Genomic DNA, 6,000 nt, shown 5'->3' on the forward strand with positions numbered 1-6,000 from the left:
CTTGTTTTTATATTATCAAACTCTGAAACTAGATGGTATTTCTAAAATTATGAGTAACAATAGTCTACAAAACAAGATAGGAGACAATTTTATCAAAATGATAATGGTATTTTACAAATAACAAAAATTAAAATGGGATGGGGCGTGGAAAGGAAAATAGTGGAAAAACAAAGAGGCCTCAAGATTTTTGTATTAAACATCTTAATGTATAATAGAGCGCAATTTGTATTTGTTTTTATTTATTAAAGTCATAAATAAATCATTGTTTTGTATGTTTGTTTGATTATTTTGTTGAACGTAGCTTTATGGGTTGTTATCATCCATGATTTTAAGAACACGTACTCACCTTGATAAATTTTTAGGTATAAAATATTTGATAAAACAGTTTACTAGGAATGTGACATTCTTTTCTGAAATACAAAATATTATTCAATTCTTTAATTGCCTAATCATTAACTCGCTCTGTAGTCATTTGCAGACAAGCTGAAATATAATCCATAAAATATTTAAAAACGTATTCTTATTAACTTATATTCTGCAATTGCTTTATTTTTATTTTTTTTAAAGATAAATTGTAAATCTATTTTTCGCAAAAATAACCAGTTGGCCTAAGGATTTTCTTTTCGTGGACTTAAAATCACTGAAACATGATTTTTAAAGTCACAAAAATCATATTTTCAATCACTTAATTTTAATAATTATTAATGATGATAATATCACTATAAACTTGCTAAATAACTTCACTTATATTATCTGAGATTCTAACTTGTTCTTTGAATAAACAATTAATACTGTTATACAAATTAGAGTATAAGTGCTATATTGTATTTATGTTTAGTAGTACATAGCATACACTAAAGAAAAACAAAGCCCCCCCCCATAATAGTTGAGCTAGGGTTAAAATATAAAATTCCCTCCCCCTTTCTCCTCATTTCTTTACTACACTACTACTGCTTTAATTTCCCCTTTCCCTTTTTAAAATCCCCCATTCCCTTTTAACACCCTCAATCCTTAACCCTTTAACAAATCTTCTAGAAGCGCATTTTCTCTATGAAAGCTTTGTCCGTTCGTTTTCAAGTTATATTTATTACTGCTTTATATTATTTACCAGTTGCTTCGTACCTAACGTCAAGGAGGTCAGGAAAACAGCCTAAAACCATGATAAAGCTTCTCTAAACATTACTAAAAATCGACCCGTATTTTTCAGAGATATTGCTTCTGGGTTTTTTTTTAATTGGCCGACTTCTATCAAATGATACACAAATCTTATTGGAAACCACCAATTTTTTCAAATGGCTCGGTTAGGTGCTACTCATGAATATAATTATTCTTGTTAAACCTGTTAGTTAGTTGCTTTGTTAATCCTTTTTTAAGGGTGGAGGGAGGGAATGGGGTTGGAGTAATATTATTCACCTCTTTCTTTATTTATCTATCTATCTAGTTTGCCTTCTAATTCCCCCCCTGCTATGACTTTAACCCTGTACTTTTGTCATAACTACCCCCTTCCTCCCCCACTAACCTAGAAGAACCCCCCCCCCTGACTCACCCCCTAGAATTATCAATATGACGCCACTTAACCCTAGATGACCTGTGGTCAAATATAAAGACTGTAGCACTCAATATTTCGCATAACACATTTGCTTCCAATCTAAATTTTAAAAAGAAAACCTTTATGTGCATTACGAGTAGTGTAGGGATATCAAGGGGCTGGACAATGAGACTTTTGGTAGGGGTTAAAGTAATATGGGTTATACATCAATTAAAACGGCCTTGTCCTCCCGTTTGAATGACCCAATGCATTTTAATCATTGTGTGATGATTCTTGTAACAATTTGGTAATTATAGAAGGATTAGCTTAGATATTCTATAAACAAAGTTCATAAAATTAACCTAACCATAAATAGTATTTTAATGATTTTTAAATAGATTGCCATGTAATAAATCCTGAAAAAAATGCTTTCGTATCCGATGACAAATATTCTTAACATACAAATAAATTCAACATGTACGCTTCTTTTAAAGCATATAATCATTACCATTATCAGTTCAAAACAAAAAGGTTTAAGTAGAAAATTATGTGCCCAAAAAGTTGAAAAATAAACACGTTTAAAGGTGCTAAATAAAATCTAAAATATACCCAGTAATTTTCTCAGTTAATTTCATAAATTCATAATTAATCCGAACAGTGCCTTTTCTTCAAACTTTCGATCAAGCACTGAGCAACCCTCACCACCTTCTTAATTTTAAATTAAACTTAAAATGATGGATTGGAAAGTTTTTTCTCAATACCTAATCTTCTATGCATATACTTGCGGTGCCCTAACTCCGAAGGACTTTCCAGTACCTACTACAACCTGACTTAACCTGAACTAAAGTAATAAAAAACCGAAAAACTTCCCTCCCCTCTTTTTTCAATTTACAAAAAATTAGGTTTTTTGGCCAAACAAGGCAATTTAAGGGAACACGCCTAACCTAAGGAAAGTTTACACTGTTAAAAGTATTCCAGAGTTTAAAATTTTGCTAATTTCATTTTAGTTTTTATTGTTGAAACACTAAACCATCTTGTTGTAATACATTATATGTGTCAATAGGTTACTGTAAAACTAATAGGCACGGTGTACATTCACTTCTGCACAAGTATTACATTTTTATGTATTCATAACAAGGACAAAAATACCCTGGTCGTTGCAGCTTTACTACAGGTGGAATCATTTTTATAAAATCAGAAATATAGTCTATGATTACGATTTTCTCCTCTAATTTTCTACTCTCTCCATTATGATATTATCTTGGCCGAATTTTTTTTTTGAAATTCTTCATTAATATACGGATGTTAATACACATCATTTTGTACATGTGCTACTGAGACGAGATAGCCTGATATCTAGTTGCCGAAAGTGTACGCAGTTTCCTGAGTGTTTCCTCATCCTAGCTCAATATTTACTACTAGCTACAAATCTTCAAACTTCCCTTAAAAAAATCAAAATTTGAATGTGTAAACGATTTATACAATATACATTATAAATTTGAATTTTTTAAATTTTGATTTTTTTTTTGAAGTTTGAAGCTTTTTTAGCTAGTAGTAAATATTGAGCTAGGATGAGGAAACACTCAGGAAACTGCGTACACTTTCGGCAACTAGATATCAGGCTATCTGAGACGAAGACCAAACTGCGTAACTTTTGTGTCACTTTTGATTCCCGTGACGTCATATAATGAGGAAGATGAAAGGAGAAGTGGGAAAGAAAACCCATAAAAAAGAGATGGAGAATATGATGTCAAAAGTGGTGCAAAAGTTATGCAGTTTGGTCTTCGTCGCTACTGAACCATTAAGGTTTAGTGCTAGGAAAATTAGTACAATTAGGTCAATTGTATTTTAAGACATGGTAGTTTGAAAACTAAGCCAGATTAATACCTCTGGTGACAGTTGATAACAATGCAACGTAGGGCCGGGTCCCAAGGCACTAACATTCTAACTATTGCAGACAACCAACCCTTTAATTTCACGACCTTTAAATATTTGACAACAAAAACTAAAATGAATATAATTTTGAGTAACTGATTTTTTTGCAAAGGGTAAGATATTATTAGTATATTCTATATTGTTAACTTTTGGAAAAAGAAAAAAAACAAGGCACCAAATGGTAATAATAAGCAGAGAACAAAAAATGACAGATTACCGACAAAATAAAACAATCTTTCGTACTTTTACAATCTACAATCTAATTTCTCATTTCTAAAGTGTATAGCTTTGATCAAATTGGTTATCAGTTGAATAATAATTTGTTCAAATAAACAGAAAGTTCTCACTTTGGATTTTTATAACGGCTTGACTAACATTTTTGTATTTCCTATATTCTTCTTTTCTAATTATTGAAAGTCAATGCATCTATCTTATACTTCTGACATTGCAGCTGTAGGTACAATTAAGTCTCTAGTATGACGAAGTTTGGTCCAGACTAGAAACCGAGACCTTCCCAGTTCAAGCCGACAAGTAACCATTACACTAATACAGCGGAAAATAAACTAACCATCTCCTTAACATTACAAGTCCTAATTAATAGGAAAAAGATTAAATTTGTGTTCTATCTCTGTTTTCCTGACTTAAAGTAAAGAATAATAATGAAACCCTATGAGTTTAAATATTATAAGATTATAATTTTTAACTAAATATATTCTGACATGTGTGGATACTTCATAATATAATTAAATATCTTTTTACACGTTTTTAAAAGCGAAGCTTTCCTATAATTAAGGTCTATTTTGTTCTATCGGTTGACAAGATCTTGTGTGTCAGCCGTACTAACAGACATCATTCTACTTTGGTTCATAGATTTAATACAATAAAGTATTTAATTCTTATTTAAATTTTTCTGGCTCCAAAAAGCATTAATACACGATGGATTAGAACCGGTTCACAGCCATACTAAACATTATGTAAAGCATCGTATTAAAAACAATTTTCCACAAATATTATAATAAAAAGTAAAAAATAAATACAAATTTTTTCTAGTCCGTAAATTTGGCTAATTTTCGGTGACACTATTTTTGAGAACAAGAGAGGGACAGACCTTAATTATATAGTAGCAGTGCTAGTTATATTTTCGTTACAAATACAGATAAATCAATAATTTATTAGTAGTGCAGCTTCTATTTAACTAGACAATGCCTACAAATAAGTAACCCTTAGAAAATTATGTAAAATCAGTTAAATTTTCATACTTTTAAGAGATGTTTATATAATTAATTATAAGCATCAATCGTCGTCTATCGTATTATATAGAGTAGTAAGTTTTTTTTGTCTGAAGCTTAGGGTCTCAATAACTACTCAATTGATTGGGTTCTCTAATTTTGTAAACTTCACATAAGTCCCGTGATGGTTTTAGGCTATTGCATTTTCAGATTTAAGTCTTTGGATTGTTTTAATGTATTTTTCTAGCCCCTTTTTATACATAGTTGAAAATACTTAACAATCTTTGGCTTTTATAGACGTGAAAGGGTTGAGGGCGTAAAAGGGTGTTTGCCCCATAAAATAGCTTGGACGTATTTGCTCGCTTCTATTATATTTTTCTGTGCTAATATGCAAACTATTGATCTTGTTTTATCACTTTATTACGACAAGTTCTGGGGATTTTTCTCATGAAATAACGTAAAATGTTGCACTATAAATATATTTTTGTTTGCATAAAAACAATTGAATATTGATTTTTTATGTTTTTTTTTATAATTATCAAAATACATCTGTTTATAAAAATTGATTTTTGGATATTGTAAATGTTTTGTTGTATTTACGCTTTTTTTAAAAAATGTGTACGACTACTTGTCCTATAAGATCTCTTAAATGCTGCACATACTTTTTCTTTGATAGTTTCAGGCCAATTTTCGGAGATTTGCGGGGGGGGGGGTCTCTTTATTTCTTCATTAGGGAGGATACACACTTTAAGACATTTCACTTTTATCGATGATTCTAAATTTAGGGGGGAAAATAATTAATATTTGATTACTATCGTCATTGCTAAATAAAGGCTTCAAATATTTAGGTTAGAAAAATAAATAAATCATCATTAGAAATTCATTATAACCATGATACTTAATTTAAACTATATATTTATTTCTTCAGACTTTAAATAATAAATGATGATATACTTTTCAGATAATAAATTGATTTATTTGCTGAAATTAAACTGCACTGCTCGGCAGCCACAGCAAAGTTAAGTAGCATTTTTTTGGTAAAAAGCCAAATCCAACCGCCATATTTTAGGCTGTAAGTAACTTAATCTAAAGGCTACCAGAAAAATTCCAAACCTATTTTTTTCATTTGTTGTTTAAAAAATACCATTGGTATATTTTTTAAAAAGTTTTTCTCTTTCACAGAAATACCTTGTTGAACACTGAACCACCCTCCGCCTTATTTTTTGGGATAAGGTTGGGAGGGGGGATTGGGGTGCAATTAGTTTTCTTTTTTTGTTCATTTCTATAGATCAGGAAAGCTTAGGTTAT

At 30.5% G+C, this 6,000-nt stretch overlaps 1 protein-coding gene across 1 annotated transcript in view; it reads right to left on the minus strand.

Annotated features, from left to right (window-relative positions):
• The window catches only part of Erk7 (Extracellularly regulated kinase 7), a 36,202-nt gene extending 35,763 nt beyond the window's left edge, over positions 1-439 (minus strand). The window contains exon 1 of the mRNA XM_080164076.1: positions 347-439. The gene's annotated coding sequence lies outside the window, so the exon portion shown is untranslated. The remainder of the gene's footprint in view (positions 1-346) is intronic.
• Between the last annotated feature and the right edge of the window lie 5,561 nt (positions 440-6,000).

This window comes from Acartia tonsa, chromosome 6, assembly GCF_053477335.1.
Source record: "Acartia tonsa isolate MP-2025a chromosome 6, ASM5347733v1, whole genome shotgun sequence".
NCBI classification, from domain to species: Eukaryota; Metazoa; Arthropoda; class Copepoda; order Calanoida; family Acartiidae; genus Acartia; species Acartia tonsa.